The following is a 20,750-nucleotide window of genomic DNA, read 5'->3' on the forward strand; positions in this document are numbered from 1 at the left end:
TCCGGATTTTTAGTAGTTAGGAATATCATGTAGATAAATTTTACAAGAAAATGTTATTTAAATTTTATAAAATAACGTATTCTTCCATTTCTGGTTTATGAATCAGATTTTTGGGGAAAAAATCAAAATTGTAAAAATCTAGTGCCTCGAATTGATGATGTCATAGCACAATTTTGTCGAATAAATGTTAAAAACTAACATGGTCCTGAACTTGTGGTTCGAATTTTCAGCTTTCCGATTTCTCGATTTTCCAACTTTGGATTTATAGTTTTTTTTTGATTTTTCATTTTTTCGATGTTTTAAATTTTACTTTTTTCAATTTTTCTATTTTTTAATATTTTAGTATTTGGGATTTTTCAGTTTTTTTTATTATTCAATTTTTCAATTTCTCTATTCTCCAAATTTTCGATTTCTCAATTTCGATTAATTGATTTTCTCATTTCTCGATTTCTTGACCTTTCGATGTGTCGACTTTTCAGTTCTTCGATTTTTAAAATTTTTCAATTTTTGGATATTTTAATTTTTCGATTTTTTTTGGGTGTTCGATTTTAATTTTTCGGGTTTTGACTATTCAGTTTTTCAGTTTTTCAATATTTCGGCATTTGAATTTTTCAAACTTTAAGTTTTATATATTTTAGTTTTTGCTTTTCTCATTTCTCTATTTCTTGGCTTTTCAATGTTTTGACTTTTCAGTTTTTCGATTCTTCAATTTTTCGATTTCCACATTTATTTTTTCAAATTTTCGACTTTTCGATTCCTCGTCTTTTAGATTTCACGATTTTTTGATTTCTCGTCTTTTCAAGTTTTTTATTTCTCAATTTTTCAAAATTTCAATTTCTGTATTTTTCAATTATTGGATATTTTAATTTTTCGATTTTTTTTTTTGGATTGTTCGATTTTAATTTTTCGGGTTTTGAATTATCGGTTTTTCAATTTTTCGATATTTTGATTTTGCAATTTTTTAACTTCAGAGTTGCGATTTGTCGATTTTTTTCAAATTTTTAAGTTTTAGATTTTTCAGTTTTTGTTTTTCTCATTTCTCGATTTTCACGTTTATTTTTTCAAATTTTCGACCCTTCGATTCCTCGTCTTTTAGATTTAATTCTATGATGTTTTAATTTTTCAATTTATAAAGTTTTTGTTTTCGATTTTTCAGTTCTTCGATTTTTCAATTTTTGGAATTTTCAGTTTTCGATTTTTAAAATTTACATTTTTCGATTTCTCATTTTTCAAGTTTTCGATTTCTTAATTTTTCAAGTTTTCTATTCCTCAATTCTTCAAAATTGCAATTTCTAGATTCTTCAATTTTTGGATATGTTAGTTTTTCTTTTTTTTTGGGTTGTTCGATTTTAATTTTTCGGGTTTTGACTTTTCAATTTTTTTAATTTTAGATTTTTACGTTTTTCTTTTTTTTTTTGATTTACAATTTTCCAATATTTTAATTTTTCAGTTTTTAAATTTTACATTTTTCGACTTCCCAATGTTTCCATATTTTAGTTTTTTGGGATATTTCATTTTTTTTTTATTCAATTTTTCAATTTCTCTTATACTCAATTCTCAATTTCTCTATTCTCCAAATTTTCGTATTGTCGATTTTTTTTTATTTTTGATTTCTCAATTTTACGATATTTCTGTTATGCGATATTTCAATTTTTCGATGCACTGATTTTTTGATTTTTTTATTTCTCGATTTCTTGGACTTTTAATGTTTCAACTTTTCAGTTTTTCAATACTTCAATTTTTCGATTTCCACGTTTATTTTTTCAGATTTTCGACTTTTTGATTTCACAATTTTTCAATTTATCCGTTCTTAAATCTTTTCGAATTTTTGATTTCTCGACTTTTCAAGTTTTTTGTTTTCTCAATTTTTCAAGTTTTCGATTTCCCAATTTTTCAAAATTTCAATTTGTTATGTAATTTCTAGTTTTTTCAATTTTTGGATATTTTAATTTTTCAAATTTTTCAATTTGTGTTTTTTCATGTTTTTTATTTTTCAATTTTTTGATTTTTAATATTCTACATTTTTCGATTTTTTGATGTTTCGATTGCTTGACATCTCGGCTATTCGATTTTTACAATTCTGCGAATTTTGGAAACTTTTGAATTCATGGTTTTTTCAATTTTTGGATATTTTAATTTTTCTATTTTTTGGGTTGTTCGATTCTAATTTTTCAGATTTTGACTTTTGGGTGTTTTTTCGATATTTTAATTTTCAATTTCTTAAATTTTGGATTGTTCGATTTCTCGGCTTTACATTTTTTTTTTTTTTGATTTTTTGATCTTTTCTATTTCTCAATTTTTCAAAATTCCAAATTATGGATTTTTCAATTTTTGGATATTTTAATTTTTCGATTTTTTTGAGTTCGATTTTGAATTCTCGGGTTTTGCCTTTCCGGTTTTCTAATTTTTTCGATATTTTAATTTTTCAGTTTTTGACATTTTGATTTCATGATCTTTAGACTTCTTGGTTTTAGATTTTTCGGTTTTTCTCTGTTCTCCAAATATTCGATTTGTCGATTTTTTTTATTTTTGATTTCTCAATTTTACGATATTTCAGTTATGCGATATTTCAATTTTTCGATTAAACGATTTTTTGATTTTCTCATTTCTCAATTTCTTGGACTTCAATTTTTCGATTTTCACGTTTATTTTTTCAAATTTTCGACTTTTTGATTTCACAATTTTTCAATTTATAAAATTTTCGATTTTTCAATCCCTTCATTCTTCAATTTTTCTAAATTTCAATTTATCGGTTTTTAAATTTTAGATTTTTCAGTTTTTTGTTTTTTCAATTTTTCGATTTTTTAAATTTTACACTTTTCGATTTCTCAATTTTTCAAAATTTCAATTTGTAATGTAATTTCTGTTTTTTTTCAATTTTTGGATATTTTAATTTTTCAATTTTCTAAATTTTAGACTTTTCGGATTTTTAATGTTTGATTTCTCGACCTTTAGACTTCTCGGTTTTAGATTTTTTGGTTTTTCTTTTTTCGATATTTTAATTTTTCAAATTTTTAAATTTGTGATTTTTCAGTTTTTTTATTTTTACCATTTTGCGACTTTTCTATTTTTCAACTTTTCGACTTCTCAATTTTTTAACATTCCAATTTTAGGAACTTTCGAATTTACGGTTTTTTCAATTTTTTGATATTGAAATATCGATTTTTTGGGTTCGATTATAATTTTTCGGATTTTGACTTTTGGGTTTTTGAATTTTTCGATTTTTCATTTTCTCAATGTTGCGATTTCTCGATTTCGACTTCTCGGTTTTACATTTTTCTTTTTTTTTTTTAGATTTTGGCCGATTCGATTTTTCAATTTTTCGATTTTTTTTTTAAATTTAAGATTTTTTTGATATTTAAATGTTTGATTTTTTGATTACTCGATTTTTCAGTTTTAGATTTCTTGATTTCGATTACTGTTTTTTTCTCTTGATTTTTAAAATTTTATATTTTTCGATTATTCAAATTTTAATTTTTTTTTTCAAGTTTCGTTTTCTCAATTTTTCAAGTTTTCGATTTCAATACAGTTTCTGTTTTTTTAAATTTTTGGATATTTTAATTTTTCGATTTTTTGGGTTGTTCGATTTTAATTAATCAATTTTTAAAATTTTTAGTTTTTCAATGTAGCGATTTCTCGATTTTCCAATTTTTCGATTTTCTGAGTGTTCAATTTCTTGATTTACCGATTTTTTATTCTAAATTTTGATGTTTTCGATTTTGGTCGATTCGATTTTTCAATTTTTAATTTTTTTTTAATTTAAGATTTCGACGTCCCGGTTTTACATTTTTCTTTTTTTCAATTTTAAAATTATTGATTTTTTGATTTTTCAGTCTTTCGGTTCTTCAATTTTTCGTTTTTTTTTAATTCAAGATTTTTCGATTTCTCGATTTCGAATTTTCGGTTTTTCTTTTCTTGATTTTTAAAATTTTTTGTTTTATTTTTCGATTTTGAATTTCGATTCAATTTGTCAATTTTTCGTCTTTGCAGTTTTGGAAAATTTTCAATTTTCAGATTTTTAATTTTTCAATTGTTCGATTTCTTGATTTTTCGATTCTTGAATTTTTCTAATTTTTAATTTTTTGATTTTTTTAATTTTACATTTTCAATTTGTTTGGGTTGTTCGATTTTAATTTTTCGAGTTTTGACTTTTCCGTTTTCAATTTTTCGATATTTTAATTTTAGAGTTTCGATTTGTCAATTTTTCAAATTTTTAAATTGTAGATTTTTAAAGTTTTTGTTGTTTCAATTTCTCGATCTTAAGAGTTCCCGGTTTTTCATTTTTCGGTTTTTCTTTTTTCAATTTCTCCAATTTCTTTAATTTTGATTTCTCAATTTTACGATATTTCAGTTATGCGATATCTCAATTTTTCGATTAATTAATTTTTTGATTTTCTCATTTCTCGATTTCTTTACCTTTCAATGTTTCGACTTTTCAGGTTTTTTATTTTTCAAATTTTCGAATTTTTTCTCTTCCTCGACTTTTAAATTTCTCGACTTTTTAGATTTTTCAGTTCTTCGATTCTTCAATTTTTCAGTTTTTAAATTTTAGATTTTTCAGTTTTTTGTTTTTTCAATTGTTCGAACTTTTCAAATTTCAGTTTTTAATGTAATGTGATTTCTGGTTCTTTCGATTTTTGGATATTTTAATTTTTCGATTTTTTGAGTTGTTCGATTTTAATTTTTCGGATTTTGATTGTTGAGTTTTGAATTTTTCGATACTTTAATTTTTCAGTTTTTTAAATTTTAGATTTTTCAGTTTTTTAATGTTTGATTTATCGATCTTTAGACTTCTCGTTTTTTTTTAAATTTTTTGATATTTTAATTTTTCAATTTTTCGAATTTTTAAATTTGTGATTTTTCAGTCATTATTTTTCTATTTTTCGATTTTTTAAATTTCACATATTTCGATTTTTTGATGTTTAGATTTCTTGACATCTCTCTTATTCGATTTATACAATTTTGCGACTTTTCTATTTGTCAACTTTTCGATTTCTCAATTTTTCAACATTTCAATTTTGGAAACTTTTCAATTTTTCGATTTTTTGGGTTGCTTAATTTTAATTTTTCAAATTCTGACTTTTGGGTGTTTCAATTTTTCGATTTTTCAATTTTTTACTGTTGCGATTTCTCAATTTCGACTTCTCGCTTTTACATTTTTCTTTTTTTGATTTTTCAGTTTTTCGGTTTTCCAATTTTTCGTTTTATTGATTGTTTAATTCCCTGATTTATCGATTTTTTATTTAAAATTTTTCAATTTTGATATTCGATTTTTTTTAATTTAAAATTTTCGATTACTCGATTTTTCAGTTTTTTAATGTTGCGATCTCTCTATTTTGACTTCTAGGTTTTACATTATTATTTTTTTGATTTATAAAGTTATGGATTTTTTATTTTTCAGTTTTCCAAGTTTTCGATTTTTTTGATTGTTCAATTTCTTGATTTATCGTCTTTTTTATTTTATATTTTTCAGTTTTGAACTTTTCGATTTGGGCCGATTCGATTTTTCATTTTCGAGGTTTTTCGATCGAATTTTTCGATGTTTTGATGTTTCCATTTCTTATTTTTCAATTTTTCGAATTTATAAAATTTACATTTTTCTCGACTTTTTAAATTTGTAATTTTTGAGCTTTTTTATATTTAAATTTTTCGATTTTTTAACATTTCAATTTTGGGAATTTTTCAATTTTTGGATAGTTTAATTTTTCGAAAAGCAATTTTTCCCGTTGGGTATCTGGAGTACCCGGTGAATTAGGTCGTTTCCAACGTTTTTCCACATTTAAATTTTGGTTACCTTTTCAATTTCTGGATCTTTTGATTTTTGGATATTTCAATTTTTCGATTTTTTCACTTTTCGGACTTCAATTTTTTGATTTTAAAAATTTTTTGTTTTCTTTATTTCCCGGTTCATTGATATTCGGATGTTTCAATTTCGAACATGAACTGAAACTTGGCAAATGTAATCAGAATAAGACAACTGCTACTAACGCCAAAAATATTTTGGTTTAGAGTTGACTCTTTAAGTTGTTTACATAACCTTCTCAAAAAATCTTTTTTTGTTCCTATTAGTGTGAAACTTATTGTTATACCATATATTCACTAGAATTTTCACTAGATATTCAAAACAGGTAGTAGCTACTATTAATTTAACATTAATATATTATGTAGCACTCGAGACGGCTACGTAAACTCAGATGACACTTCTACTAGCACTAATTAGTATTAGTATTACTATTTCATAACATCTCAATTTCAGTTGAAAATATGCCCTCCAACTCCAATGAAACTTCCAACCGGATATCACGAAACTACGACACAACCCATTACCAGACAAACCTCCGATGAGATCCGAATTAATTTACAACAAATTTATGGACTGGAAACTGGGAACTAATGCCAACCCTTCTCCACAAATGTGCTCCCAGTGAATTCTGGGTTTGTGGCGAAAAAATTTAAACCCTTTCCTCTCATGGGGACGTACTCGATCTTGCGAAGCTCATTAAATATTAAACATAATGTACGCGTTGCCAAGTTTTACAAGTGAAGTTATATACGTGAAGCAAGAAATCAGCACACATTAATATGTATTATGAAGATAAGTAAATAAATGTAAAAAGTCTGCCATCGTTAACAATAAACAAAATAAATGGTTGTATTTATTAGTGGCTGTTTTCATGATATCGGCGCAGTTAGGTAAATCGGCTGAGTTGGGTAATTCGGCGCAGTTTGGCACCGTCCTCTTACAATACACTATCAGTGAGAAAAAAAAAAAAACGGAATCTTTTACAGACTTCATTAAACAGTTGAACGTAATTACTTTTTTATTTTATCAAATTTCATAGGTCAATGATCAACAAATAATCCGCTGAACTTCTCAGTTCAGATGCCACGTTAAACTGTGTTCATTGTCGTGTTTTGTATTCAAAGGAAACTTATTTTGTATAAAAAAAAAAAACTTCTAAAAAGATCCTAATTATCTGTTGCAGTTTGCTGAAGAAAACACTTTTTTTGGTCTAGAGAATTTAAAAAATCGAGGCCGATTCATAAACGGTAAGTATAAGAGTACGTAGTACGTCTGCCGAAGAGATAATAGACAGATAGATGGAAACGGCAGACCTATTTTTTCATGCTCTAAAGTCATGAAACACAGAAAACACAAAAGCAACGTTCGCCGAATGGATACTATTACAGTACTTTCCAACTTACGCTCGGAAAGTAAAAAATCAAAAGAAAATAAACGTTTTATTTTGTTGTACTCATTTTAGTCCAGTCAGTGTGCACTTTATTTTTATTTAGGGGTTGTCAATATCCACAGATTTTTATAATTCGATAAGAAATGCATAATAATTTAGGAAGAAACTTTACTTCGACTGCTGAAGAAGAAAGACCAACACATACAAAAAAAAAAAGTTCTAAAATGATTCCCAGATTCCTTTAAAATCTTTCAAGAGCAAAAGACCAAAGTCTCTTTCAAAAACAAAAACACTAGCAGTTCCCAAGATTTAAATTGGGTTTACTTCGCAAAATGTTCACATGACGTCATCAATTTGTTGGTGGGGATGCAAGTAGCAATTAAAACAATACATAGACGTGTAATATTTTGTACACCTAGAGAGGATTTAGCCGGCAAAATTTTGAGATAACGTCATCGAGTTTTTGTTTTGAGATAACGTCATCGAGTTTTTGAAGGGGATAAACAAAATTATGTATTAAGATTTCTGAACATCGGTTTGTTGTTTCTAAGTTAATTGTCAAACCTTGTTTGACTGAAAGTCGAAAAACTCAGAAATCAGAAAATCCAAGTCGAAAGACGCAGAAATCGAAATATCGAAAAATCCAAAAATAGAAAAAACGTGTTCTTTGGCTTTATTGGCTTCAATCTAACGATTTTTCAATTCTAAATAAACAGTTTTTGAATTTTTTTTAATTTTGAATTTTTCAATTTTTAATTTTTCGATTTATGAATTTATCGTTTTTTCGAGTTCTCAATCTTTTAATGTTTCAATTTTTCAATTTTTGCGACCTTTTAAATTTTTCAATTTTTCGGTGTTGTGATTTTTCATTTTCACAATTTTTCGAGATTTAATTTTTTCAATTTTAGATTTTTCGATTTTTCAGTTCTTCAATATCTGTAACTTTCAATTTTTTGCATTTTTAAATTTCTGATTTTTCAGTTTTTTCCGAATCTCGATTTTTTAATTTTTTGTTTTTTCTTTAAATTTCAGCTGTTGAGTTTTTCAATTATTCATTATTTTTTTCGATTGTTGTGTTTCTTCAATTTTTCTTTTTTTCAGATTCTCTATTTTTAATTTTTCGATTTTTCATCTTTTGAATTTTCCAATTTTTCAATACCCATTTAGATATTTTAATTTTTCATTCCTTTAATTTCTCAATTTTTCACATTTTGAATTTTTTATTTATTATTCTTTCGATTTTTAACATTCTCGATTTTCAATTTGTTGTTACTCATGTTTCCAATTTGTCAATTTTTCGATTTCTCAATTTTTCATTTCTTCCTTTCGATGTTTAGATTTCCTGATTAATTGAAGTTTTGATTTTCTCATTTCTGGATGTTTCGATTTCTCAGTTTTTTTCCGTTCTAGGATTTTTCAATTTTTTATTTTTTCGATTTCTTGATCTTTCAATTTTTCGACTTCTCGGTTTTAGATTTTTCGGTTTTTCAATTTTTCAATTTTACTATTTCTCGGTTTATTGAGATTTCGATGTTTCGATTTCTTGATACTTCAATTTTTTAATTTTTGTGATCTTTTTTAAATTTTCCATTCCATTTTTTTAGTTCGATGATATTTTTATTTTTCAATTTTTCGAATTTTTAAATCTTACATTTTTCAGTTTTTTGTTTCGATTTTTCAATTTTTCAGTTCTTCGATTTTTCAATTTTTCTATTTCTCGATTTATTGAGATTTCGATGTTCCGAATTTATGATTGTTCAATTTTCCGATTTTTAAATCTTTGGATTTTTCAAGTTTTCGATCGTTTGATGTTTCGATTTTTTAATTTTTGAGATCTTTTAAATTTTGGATTTTTCGTTTTTTAAATTTTTCGAGAATGAAATTTTTAATTTTTTTAAATTTTAGGTTTTTCGATTTTTCACTTCCTCCATATTTCTAGTTTTCAATTTTTCGAATTTTTCAACTTTAGATTTTTCAGTTTTTGATGTTTCGATTTCTTGATTTTTCGACTTCTCAAGTTTTAGGTTCTTCGATTTTTCAATTTTGAATTTTTCAATTTTTAACTTTTCGATTTATGAATTTGTCGTTTTTTTCGAATTCTCGATCTTTTAATGTTTCGATGTCTCGGTATTGTGATTTTTCGTTTTTACAATTTTTCGAGATTTAATTTTTCATTTTTAGATTTTTCGATTTTTCAGTTCTTCCATATCTCTAACTTTCAATTTTTTGCATTTTTAAATTTCTGACTTCAGTTTTTCCGAATTTCAATTTTTTAATTTTTTGTTTTTTCTTTAAATTTTAGCCGTTGAATTTTTCAATTTTTCATTATTTTTTTCCATTATTGTGTTGTGTTTCTTAAATTTTTCTTTCTTTCAATATTTAGATATTTTAATTTTTCATTTCTTCAATTTTTCGATTTTTCATGTTTTGAATCTTTCATTTCGTTTTTTTCCGATTTTTCAGATTTTCGATTTTCAATTTTTTGTTTATCTTTCCAATTTGTCAATTTTTCATTTCTTCTTTTCAATGTCTCAATTTTCCATTTTTCAGTTCCTCAATTTTTCAAATGTTGACGTTTCTAAACTTTTGATTTTTTCATTTCTGGATTTTTCAACTTTTTAACGTTTCGATTTTTCAGTTTTTCCATTTTTCGATATTTCACTTTTAGGATTTACCAATTTTTCAATTTTTTATTTTTTCGATTTTTAAATTTTTAATTCAATTTTTCGATTTCATGATTTCAATTTTTCGAATTTTTAAATTTCAGATTTTTCAGTTATTTTTCTTGATCTTTCGGTTTGTCGACTTCTCGGTTTTAGAATTTTCGGTTTTTCAATTTTTCAGTTCTTCGATTTATTGAGATTTCGATGTTTCAATTTTAGGATTATTCAATTTCCTGATTTTTCAATTTTTGGATTTTTTTTCTAATTTTGAATTGAACTATTTTTCGAGCTCTCGATCTTTTGATGTTTCAATTTTTGAATTTTTCGATGCTTCGACTTTCCGATTTTTCAACTTTTGCGACCTTTTAAATTTTAAAATTTTCGATTTTTGAATTCTCAATTTTCCGATGTTGCGATTTTAGGTTTTTTTTCAATTTTGCCAGATTTAAATTTTTCAATTTTTTTAATTTTTCGATTTTTCGATTTAGCAGTTCTTCGATATTTCTATTTTTCAATTTTCCACATTTAAGTTTTTTGAGGATCTCGATTTTCTAGTTTTTTATTATTCATCTTTCCAATTTGTCATTTTTTCCATTTTTCAGTTCCTCGTATTTTTCAAAATTTGACGTTTCTAAATTTTCAATTTTCCGATTTCTCAATTTCCGTTTTTGATTTTCTCATTTCTCGATTTCTCGACTTTTTAATGTTTCGATTTTTCAATTCTTGGATTTTTCGACTCGGGATTTTTCAAATTTTCTTGCGTTATTGAATTTTTCGATTTTTCAACTACCTCGGTGTTATTAGATTATTCGGTTTTTTAATTTTTTAAGTTTTTCGATTTTTCGATTTTATGAGTGATTGTTCAATTTCCCGATTTTTCAATTTTTGGATTTTTTTTAATTTAGAATTTTTTAATTTTAAACTCTTCGATCTTTGAATTTATCAATTTTTTTCGATGCTGCAATTTTTTTTTTCAATTATTCGAGATCTAAATTTTTCAATTTTAGATTTCTCGTTTTTTCTCTTTCGATATTTGTTTCAATTTTTCGCATTTTAATAAATTTCTGACTTTTCAGTTTTTTTCAGAATATCGATTTTTAAAATTCTTGTTTTTTCTTAAAATTTCAGCTGTTGAATTTTTCAATTTTTCATTATTTCTTTGGAATAGTTATTGTGTTGTGTTTAATATTTTAATTTTTCATTTCTTCTTTTATCGATTTTTCAGATTTTCGAATTTCCCGATTAAGTGATTTTTTTATTTTCTCATTTCTCGACTTTTTATTGTTTCCAATATTTCAATTATTATTTTTTCGATTTTAAAATTTTTAATTTTTCAATTTTTTTGATTCCTTAATGTTTCGATTTCTCGATTGTTTAATTTTTCGAATTTTTCAATTTTAGATTTTTCAGTTTTTTCTTGATCACTCGATTTGTCGACTTCTCGGTTTTAAAATTTTCAATTCTTGGATTTTATTATTGTTCCATTTTCCGATTTTTCAATTTTTCGATTTTTTTTTATTTTGAATTTTTCAATTTTGAACTTTTCCATTTATGAATTTTTCTATTTTTCGAATTCTCGATCTTTTGATGTTTCGATTTCTCGGCACTTCAATTTTGAATTTTTCGATGTTTCTACTTTCCGATTTTTGGACTTTTGGGACCTTTTAAAGTTTCAATTTTGGATTTTTCGATTTTGCAATTTTAGATTTTTGAATTTTTTAAGTTTTCGATTTAGCAGTTCTTGAGACTTCTATTTTTCAATTTTCCGCATTTTTAAATTTTTTATTTTTCAGTTTTTTGAGGATCTCGACTTTCTAGTTTTTTTTATTATTTTTCCAATTTGTCAATTTTTCGATTTTTCAATTTTTGATTTCTTCTTTTCAATGTTTCAATTTTCCATTTCTCACTTCTTCAATTTTTCAAATTTTGACGTTTCTAAATTTTCAATTTTCCGATTTCTCAATTTCCCGACTAAAGGGTTTTTTGATTTTCTCATTTCTCGACTTTTTATTGTTTCGATATTTCAGTTTTAAGATTTTTCAATATTTTAATTTTTATTTTTTCGATTTCAAAAATTTTAATTTTTTAATTTTTCGATTCCTTAATGTTTCGATTTCTCGATTGTTTAATTTTTCGAATTTTCAGTTTTTTCTTGATCACTCGTTTGTCGACTTCTCGGTTTTTAATTTTTCAATTCTTGGATTTTTTTAATTTTGAATTTTTCAATTTTGAACTTTACGATTTATGAATTTTTCTATTTTTCGAGTTTTCGATCTTTTGATGTTTCGATTTCTCGACGCTTCAATATTGAATTTTTCGATGTTTCTACTTTCCGATTTTTTTACTTTTGGGACCTTTTAAATTTCAAATTTAGGATTTTTCGATTTTTCGATTTTAGACTTTTGAATTTTTCAATTTTTCGAGTTTTAAATTTTCCAATTTTTTTCAATTTTCGATTTTTCGATTTAGCAGTTCTTCGATACTTCTATTTTTCAATTTTCCGCATTTTTAAATTTTTTATTTTTCAGTTTTTTGAGGATTTCGATTTTCTAGTTTTTTTTTTGTTATTCATCTTTCCAATTTGTCAATTTTTCGATTTTTCAATTTTTCATTGTATCAATCTTCCATTTTTCAGTTCTTCAACTTTTCAAAATTTGACGTTTCTAAATTTTCAATTTTCCGATTTCTCAATTTCCCGATTAAGTGTTTTTTTTTATTTTCTCATTTCTCGACTTTTTAATGTTTTGATTTTTCAATTTTTCTTCCGTTATTGAATTTTTAGATTTTGAAATTTTTAATTTTTCCATTTTTCGATTTTTCAATTTTTAGTTCTTCGATTTACGAATTTTTGAATTTTTCAATTTTTAACTCTTCGATTTACGAATTTTTGAATTTTTCGATTTTTAAATTGATCAATTTTTTTCGATGTTGCGATTTTTCTTTTTTTCAATTATTGGAGATTAAAATTTTTCGATTTTTCTGTTCCTCCATATTTCTGTTTCAATTTTTAGCATTTTAAATTTTTGATTTTTCAGTTTCTTTAGAATCTCGGTTTTTAAAATTTTTGTTTTTTCTTCAAATTTCAGCTGTTGGAATTTTCAATATCTCATTATTTCTTTGGAATATTGTGGTGCGTTTTTCAATTTTTCTTTTTCAGATTCTCAATTTTCAATTTTTCAATATTTAGATATTTTAATTTTTGATTTCTCGATTTTTCATCTTTTGAGTTTTTCATTTCTTCTTTTTTCCATTTTTCAGATTCTCGATTTTAAATTATTTGTTATTTATCCTTCCAATTTGTCAATTTTTCGATTTTTCAATTTTCCATTTTTCAGTTCTTCAAGATTTCAAATTTTGGCGTTCCTAAACTTTCAATTTTCAGATTTCTCAATTTCACGATTTAGTAATTTTTTTGATTTTCTCATTTCTCGACTTTATAATGTTTCAATTGTCCAGTTTTTCAATTTTTCAGTTCATCGAATTTTTAATTTTTCTGTTTCTGGTTTATTGAGATTTCGATGTTTCGAAGGGATTTTTTTTTTATTTTTGAAAATTTTTTAACTTTTCGATTTATCATTTTTCGAGTTCTCGATCTTTTGATGTTTGAACTTCCCGATTTCTCAATTTCGGAATTTTCGATTTTGAAATTTTAGATTTTTGAATTTATCAATTTTTCGATGTTGCGATTTTTAATTTTTCAATATTTAAATATTTTCATCTTTCATTTCACCAATTTTTCATTTCTTTTTTTAAATGTTTCAATTTTCCATTTTTTCAGTTCTTCAATATTTCAAATTTTGACGTTCCTAAATTTTCAATTTTCAGATTTTTTAAATTTTCGATTTATGATTTTTCTAGTTCTCGATCTTTTGATGTTTCGACTTCCCGATTTCACAATTTTGGAATTTTCGATTTTGAAATTTTAGATTTTTGAATTTATCAATTTTTCGCTGTTGCGATTTTTAAGTTTTCAGTATTTAAATATTTTCATCTTTCATTTCATCAATTTTTCATTTCTTTTTTTAAATGTTTCAATTTTCCATTTTTTCACTTCTTCAATATTTGAAATTTTGACGTTTCTAAATTTTCAATTTTCAGATTTTTTAACTTTTCGATTTATGTTTTTTCTAGTTCTCGATCTTTTGATGTTTCGACTTCCCGATTACTCAATTTTGGAATTTTCGATTTTGAAATTTTAGATTTTTGAATTTATCAATTTTTCGATGTTGCAATTTTTAAGTTTTCAATAATGAAATATTTTCATCATTCATTACATCAATTTTTCATTTCTTTTTTTAAATGTTTCAATTTTCCATTTTTTCAGTTCTTCAATATTTCAAATTTTGACGTTCCTAAATTTTCAATTTTCAGATTTTTTAACTTTTCGATTTATGATTTTTCTAGTTCTCGATCTTTTGATATTTCGACTTCCCGATTTCACAATTTTGGAATTTTCGATTTTGAAATTTTAGATTTTTTAATTTATCAATTTTTCGATGTTGCGATTTTTAATTTTTCAATATTTAAATATTTTCATCTTTCATTTCTTTATTTAAATGTTTCAATTTTCCATTTTTCAGTTCTTCAATATTTCAAATTTTGACGTTCATAAATTTTCAATTTTCAGATTTTTTAATGTTTCAATTTTCCATTTTTCAGTTTTCCGATTTTTCAATTTTATTTTTCAGCAAAATTTTGAAATAACGTCGTCGAGTTTTTAGAAAGAATAAACAAAATTATTTCTGTTAAAATTTCTAAACACTGAGTGTTGTAGTTTCTAAGTTAAATTGTCAACCTTATTTACAATTTTGATTTTGTTTTTCCAAAAATATAGACGTCGAAGGCCAGAAATAATAGCTGATTAATAAAAATAAACTACAAGTACAGATTTACTTTGCTAAATATTAAAATGACGTCATCAAATTGTGGTGGGGACGATCAAGCAATTTTTGGTAGGTGTCATCACCTACAATTTCACTAGAAGAGACAACAGAAAGATAGAAACGGGAGACCTACTTTTTCATACTCTACAAGTGATGAAACGTCTTAAATAAATCAAAGAACCACCAGGACACCGAAAACAACTCTGAAAACACGCAATCGCCCCAGAACAAGTGTGTAAACACCAGATAAAAACAGAAAACATTTTTAGCCGAACATTTCTCAGAATTTTCTTTTATAACTATACATAAACAAAACAAATTTTCACGAATTCTGTATCTACGTCAAACGAAACAAGTCACTACTGAGAAAAACTAGTAATCAGTCCAGAACCAACTATGTCGTACGTTTCTAAGGCAAAAAAAGCGCCTATAGAAAGGGTGGAACTACTATGTACAACAGAACTATAGTGGAAATCTGTGTTTCTCACAAAACTAATCTATTGATAAAAGTGGGACACATTCAGAAAAGTGGAATGACAAACTTAACGTTGAGTGCGTAAAACGTGAACACAAAAAATTACGATGATAACATATAAATCCACAAAATCAGTTTAGTTCTTGGACAAACATTTTATCTTGATGGTCTAAGCAACAAACTGAACTTTTGTCGTTTTTTGTTTTCCAGCAGGAAAATCGTTACGCAACGAATGTTCGTGAATGGACAAAAAATGTAAACAAAACAAACCAAAGAAAAAATCGTGATGGATGTGAACAATAACACCCAGATGGTTGTAACGTCGTAACTAATTATAACAATGTTTAAGGAAAAAAAGCCCTGATAACACTGATACATCATGTGGAAAACCCAAACATAATCCATTATAGATGCGGTGTGGGGTTGTAGAACATGCAACGGAACTAATACAAGGGTGTCGGTACCGCATGACGTAATTCATTTGTTTTGGTGGTACCACGTGGCTACCACAGCAACATCCAGGTGGGGAGAGAACACACCAATCAATTCTTATCTCTTGATATTTTCAATTTTTCTATTTTTCACCCTTTGATTTTTTTTTTTAAGTTCGTTTCATCATTTGTTGTATTTTTGTTCCAATTTTTCAAATTTTGACGTTTCGAAATCCTCAATTTTCCGAGTTCTCAATTTCCCGATTAATTGAACTTTTGATTTTCTCATTTCTCGATATTTTATTGATATGATTTTTAGATTTTTTCCCGTTTTTCAATTTTTCTAAATTTCAGTTCTAGAATTTTTCAATATCTCAATTTTTTATTTTATCGATTTTTGGATTTTAATTTTTCAAGTTTTGCGACCTTTTAAATTTTAAATTTTGGATTTTTCGATTTTCGATGTTGCATTTTTCGTTTTTTCAATTTTTCGGGCTTTGAATTTTAAAAGTTTCAAAATTTCAGATTGTGACGTTTCGAAATTTTCAATTTTCCAATTTCTCAAGTTCCCGATAATTTAACTTTTGATTTTCCCATTTCTCATTTTTCAATATTTCAATTTTTTACTTTTTTGATTTTTAGTTTTTCAATTTTTCGACTTTTAGTTTAGATTTTTCGGTTTTTCAATTTTTCTTTTTCCCGATTTAATGAGATTTCGATGTTTCGACTTTATGATTATTCAATATACCGATTTTTAAATTTTTGGATTTTTTTCCAATCTTGAATTTTTCAATTTTTACCTTTTCGATTTATAAATCTGTCGATTTTTCGAGTTCTCGATCTTTTACTGTTTCGATTTCTCGATGTTTCAATTTTTCAATTTCTGCGGCCTTTTACATTTTGGATTTTTCGATTTTGAAATTTTAGGTTTTTGAATTTTCAATTTTCCGATGTGCGATTTTTAATTTTTTCACTACTTCTAGATTTAATTTTTTCAATTTTCGATATTTCAGTTCTTCCATATGAATTTTTCAATTTTTCATTTTTTTTTTAATTGTTGTGTTGTGTTTCTTCAATTTTTTTTTTCAGATTCTCGATTTTTAATTTTTCGATTTACATCTTTTGAATTATTCAATTTTTCAATATTTAAATATTTTAATTTTTCATCTCTTCTTTTTTCGATTTTCCAGATTTTCAATTTTCAATTTCTTGTTATTTATCTTTCCAATTTCTCAATTTCCCGATTTAGTGATTTTTTATTTTCTCATTTCTCGACTTTTTATTGTTTCGCTATTTCAGTTTTAAGATTTTCCAATATTTCAATTTTTATTTTTTCGATTTTAAAATTTTTAATTTTCAAATTTTCGATTCCTTAATGTTTCGATTTCTCGATTGTTTAATTTTTCGAATTTTTCAATTTTAGATTTTTCAGTTTTTTCTTGATCACTCGATTTGTCGACTTCTCGGTTTTTCAATTTTTCAATTCTTAGATTTTATGATTGTTCAATTTCCCGATTTTTCAATTTTTGGATTTTTTTAATTTTGAATTTTTCAATTTTGAACTTTTCCATTTATGAATTTTTCCATTTTTCGAGCTCTCGATCTTTTGATGTTTCGATTTCTCGACGCTTCAATTTTGAATTTTTCGATGTTTCTACATTCCGATTTTTGAACATTTGGGACCTTTTAAATTTTAAATTTTGGATTTTTCGATTTTGAAATTTTAGATTTTTGAATTTTTCAATTTTTTGATGCTGCGATTTTTCGTTCTTTCAATTTTTCGAGATTTAAATTTTTCAATTTTTTAATTTTCGATTTAGCAGTTCTTCGATACTTCTATTTTTCAATTTTCCGCATTTTTAAATTTTTTATTTTTCAGTTTTTTGAGGATCTCGATTTTCTAGTTGTTTTGTTATTCATCTTTCCAACTTGTCAATTTTTCGAATTTTCATTTCTTCTTTTTAATGTATCAATCTTCCATTTTTCAGTTCTTCTATTTTTCAAAATTTGACGTTTCTAAATTTTCAATTTTCCGATTTCTCAATTTCCCGATTAAGTGATTTTTTTATTTCTCGACTTTTTAATGTTTCGATTTTTCAATTTTTCTTCCGTTATTGAATTTTTTGATTTTGAAATTTTTAATTTTTCAAATTTTCGATTTTTCTACTACCTCGGTTTTAGATTATTCGGTTTTTCAATTACCCGATTTCTCAATTTTATGGATTTTTTTTAATTCATAATTTTTCAATTTTTATTATTATTCTTTTTTTCAATTATTGGAAATTAAAATTTTTCGATTTTTCTGTTCTTCCATATTTTTGTTTCCATTTTTCGCATTTTAATAAATTTCTGATTTATCAGTTTTTTCAGAATCTCGGTTTTTAATTTTTTTTTTCTTCAAATTTCAGCTGTTGGATTTTAAAATTTTTCATTATTTCTTTGGAATATTGTGTTGTTTTTCAATTTTTCTTTTTCAGATTCTCAATTTTCAATTTTTCAATATTTAGATATTTTAATTTTTCATTTCTTCAATTTTTCGATTTTTCATCTTTTGAGTTTTTCATTGTACCTTTTTTCTATTTTTCAGATTCTCGATTTTAAATTATTTGTTATTTATCCTTCCAATTTGTCAATTTTTAGATTTTTCAATTTTCCATTTTTCAGTTCTTCAATACATATTTAAAATTTGGACTTTCAATTTTCAGATTTCTCAATTTCACGATTTAATAATTTTTTTGATTTTCTCATTTCTCGACTTTATAATGTTTCAATTTTCCAATTTTTCAGTTCTTCGAATTTTTAATTTTTCTCTTTCTGGTTTATTGAGACTTCGATGTTTCGACTGGATTTTTTTTAATTTTGAAATTTTTTTAACTTTTCGATTAATGATTTTTCGAGTTCTCGATCTTTTGATGTTTCGACTTCCCGATTTCTCAATTTCGGAATTTTCGATTTTGGAATTTTAGATTTTTGAATTTATCAATTTTTCGATGTTGCGATTTTTAAGTTTTCAATATTTAAATATTTTCATCTTTCATTTCATCAATTTTTCATTTTTTTTTTAAATGTTTCAATTTTCCATTTTTTCAGTTCTTCAATATTTCAAATTTTCAATTTTCAAATTTCTCAATTTCACGATTTAGTAATTTTTTTGATTTTCTCATTTCTCGACTTTATAATGTTTCAATTGTCCAGTTTTTCAATTTTTCAGTTCATCGAATTTTTAATTTTTCTGTTTCTGGTTTATTGAGATTTCGATGTTTCGAAGGGATTTTTTTTTTATTTTTGAAAATTTTTTAACTTTTCGATTTATCATTTTTCGAGTTCTCGATCTTTTGATGTTTGGACTTCCCGATTTCTCAATTTCGGAATTTTCGATTTTGAAATTTTAAATTTTTGAATTTATCAATTTTTCGATGTTGCGATTTTTAATTTTTCAATATTTAAATATTTTCATCTTTCATTTCATCAATTTTTCATTTCTTTATTTAAATGTTTCAATTTTCCATTTTTCAGTTCTTCAATATTTCAAATTTTGACGTTCCTAAATTTTCAATTTTCAGATTTTTTAACTTTTCGATTTATGATTTTTCTAGTTCTCGATCTTTTGATGTTTCGACTTCCCGATTACTCAATTTTGGAATTTTCGATTTTGAAATTTTAGATTTTTGAATTTATCAATTTTTCGATGTTGTGATTTTTAAGATTTCAATATTGAAATATTTTCATCTTTCATTTCATCAATTTTTCATTTCTTTTTTAAAATGTTTCAATTTTCCGTTTTTTCAGTTCTTGAATATTTGAAATTTTGACGTTCCTAAATTTTCAATTTTCAGATTTTTTAACTTTTCGATTTATGATTTTTCTAGTTCTCGATCTTTTGATGTTTCGACTTCCCGATTTCACAATTTTGGAATTTTCGATTTTGGAATTTTACATTTTTGAATTTATCAATTTTTCGCTCTTACGATTTTTAAGTTTTCAATTTTGAAATATTTTCATCTTTCATTTCACCAATTTTTCATTTCTTTTTTTAAATGTTTCAATTTTCCATTTTTTCAGTTCTTCAATATTTCAAATTTTGACGTTCGTAAATTTTCAATTTTCAGATTTTTTAAATTTTCGATTTATGATTTTTCTAGTTCTCGATCTTTTGATGTTTCGACTTCCCGATTTCTCAATTTCGGAATTTTCGATTTTGGAATTTTAGATTTTTGAATTTATCAATTTTTCGCTGTTGCGATTTTTAAGTTTTCAATATTTAAATATTTTCATCTTTCATTTCATCAATTTTTCATTTCTTTTTTTAAATGTTTCAATTTTCCATTTTTTCACTTCTTCAATATTTGAAATTTTGACGTTTCTAAATTGTCAATTTTCAGATTTTTTAACTTTTCGATTTATGATTTTTCTAGTTCTCGATCTTTTGATGTTTCGACTTCCCGATTACTCAATTTTGGAATTTTCGATTTTTGAATTTATCAATTTTTCGCTGTTGCGATTTTTAAGTTTTCAATATTTAAATATTTTCATCTTTCATTTCATCAATTTTTCATTTCTTTTTTAAATGTTTCAATTTTCCATTTTTCAGATCTTCAATATTTCAAATTTGGACGTTCCTAAATTTTCTGTTTCCGGAAATTTTCAGTTTCACGATTAGTGATTTTTTTGATTTTTTCATTTCTCGACTTTATGTTTCAATTGTTCAGTTTTTCAATTCTTGGATTTTTCGATTTGGGATTTTTCAATACATATTTCAATTTTGTACTTTTTCGATTTTTAAATTTTTGAATTTTCAATTTTTCAATATTTAAATATTTTCAGATTCTTGATTTTCAGTTTTTTACTATTCATCTTTTTAATTTATCAATATTTCATTTCTTTTTTTCAATGTTTCAGTTTTCCGATTTTTCAATTTTATTTTTCAGCAAAATTTTCAAATAACGTCGTTGAATTTTTGGAAAGAATAAACAAAATTATTTCTTTTAAAATTTCTAAAGAGCGAGTGTTGTAGTTTCTAAGTTAAATTGTCAAACTTGTTTTACAATTTTGATTTTGTTTTTCCAAAAATAAAGACGTCGAAGGCCAAAAATAACGGCTGATTA

General features: G+C 24.6%; 1 protein-coding gene and 1 long non-coding RNA gene across 2 annotated transcripts in view; both read right to left on the reverse strand.

The window, feature by feature from the left end:
• Positions 1-20,750, reverse strand: part of Pak (p21-activated kinase) — a 46,609-nt gene that overhangs the window by 17,808 nt on the left and 8,051 nt on the right. The gene's annotated exons all lie outside the window — the stretch shown is intronic.
• LOC135131032 (uncharacterized) lies at positions 831-6,283 on the reverse strand. Its single transcript, XR_010280863.1, has 2 exons — positions 3,274-6,283; positions 831-2,248 (listed from the first exon to the last, which is right to left on the reverse strand). It is a non-coding gene; the product is annotated as an uncharacterized LOC135131032 (long non-coding RNA).

Source organism: Zophobas morio, unplaced genomic scaffold, assembly GCF_036711695.1.
Source record: "Zophobas morio isolate AGI-343-1 ecotype UQ-CSIRO unplaced genomic scaffold, CSIRO_AGI_Zmor_V1 ptg000018l, whole genome shotgun sequence".
In the NCBI taxonomy this organism is placed as follows: Eukaryota; Metazoa; Arthropoda; class Insecta; order Coleoptera; family Tenebrionidae; genus Zophobas; species Zophobas morio.